We start from the raw sequence: 1,707 nt of genomic DNA, 5'->3' as shown, positions 1-1,707 counted from the left end.
TATATAACTTTATAATTAGGTAATTAGAGTTAAAAAGAACAATGCTACACGTATTTACCAAGTTCATTTTAAAAGCATACACAGAATGATATTTAATGCCAAACAACTCTTAGGTAATTCAATACTCTGCACCCTGAATATTTAAATTCAAACGATAAACCAAAACTGAAAAGGGCTATCATTCACAAGTAATTTTAAACAATGCAACATTGCCATTCAATATAAATTAGTGCCTCCTTTGCAGGTTGGTGCTTATCTGCATTGTGATAATTACAATGTAATTCCAGACCTCTCAGAAACATTTGCCTGGCGTAGTTACAAACACAGCCTCTAATATAATATCATCCTACACATACAAAATCACAGTTGTGCAAAATAAATTGCTCAAAACTTTGCCTCCTATGCTGCAGTGTGGGTTACCTCCACCTCTAGTTAACGCACATAACATGGAAAGCAAACTTGAGAATTTCTGCTAAGAATTTACCAAGCGTGTGCATGCGCAATAAAGGCAATGCTCAACCCGAAAAAAATTACGTACTCGCTACAGTACTTTCCCTGGGCGGCCAACGGAGAAAGCAAGATGCTTAACACAAAATGTGCAAGCTAACACACGTCACATCTAACGGAATTGAAATACCAGAACACACACACGGCAAGCTTATGTACATTTTCACACAGTCACAAACACACGCACAGATATAATTATTCCGCTAGCACACCTCATCACACCATCTCTGCCTAGAGTCTGTTCCAGCTACATGTACCACCTCTCAAAATAAAGAATTTAGGGAGGGTGGAGGGGTGAACAAACTCAAAATTTCCTTACAAGTATAGTATACATGAAAGTAAATTCACGTTCAGCACGGTGAAGAGATGTTAAAGGCATACTAGGCCCATTTATTATGCAATGTTGACAAATGCTAGAGTAACTGGCACCTTGTGTAGTTAACAAGTACATAACCTTATAGCCAAACACGTATTAGTTTGTCCAATATCACTGCTGGTTACATTACAAGCAAGACTTGAAATCGGTTGTTGATATTCACTTACGTGCCGTAAATGTAATGCAGGAGTCAAGCGATGACGTAAACATTTGTGCGGCCCGTATGTTTTGGACGCCAGATGAAATGGAGGTGTCAGCGGTGTAACCACGGCCACGGACTAAACATGGAACTGGAGTAAAACACACGTACTAATCACGGACGCACATGGACAGCCCTGACAAAAAAGTCCTTATCACGAGCGTCCGTGTTTTACGAAATCACTGATGATAGCATTGCCTACGCCGAGCATGCGTGCGAAAATGTCCGGTGCACTATAAATCTGTATCACACCCGCTTCGCCGGCAGCGGTTTGAAACTGTAAACAACTGATTTCTTGGACTGCAGATTTCAATTAGACATTTCTTAGTAACCAGCAGTGATATTGGACAAACTAATATGCGTTTCGATGTAAGGTTATATACTTATTAACTACACAAGGTGCCAGTTACTCTAGCATTCGTCAACATTGCATAATCAATGGGCCTAGTATGTCTTTAAACTAGCTTGCAATGTTTCTCTAACTCTGAGGGTCTACAATTTCGTTACGTGATGCGATTTAGTGTGCGTGCGTGAATGCACGAGTTTGTGTGCGTGCTGTAGGTGTCGTAGGTGCGTGTGTAGTTCTATTTCTGCTATCAACAGTCAAGTCACATTGCCGGCAGGT

Source organism: Priapulus caudatus, unplaced genomic scaffold, assembly GCF_000485595.1.
Source record: "Priapulus caudatus unplaced genomic scaffold, Priapulus_caudatus-5.0.1 Scaffold40, whole genome shotgun sequence".
Lineage (NCBI taxonomy): Eukaryota > Metazoa > Priapulida > Priapulimorpha > Priapulimorphida > Priapulidae > Priapulus > Priapulus caudatus.
This window is presented reverse-complemented; position numbering follows the sequence as displayed.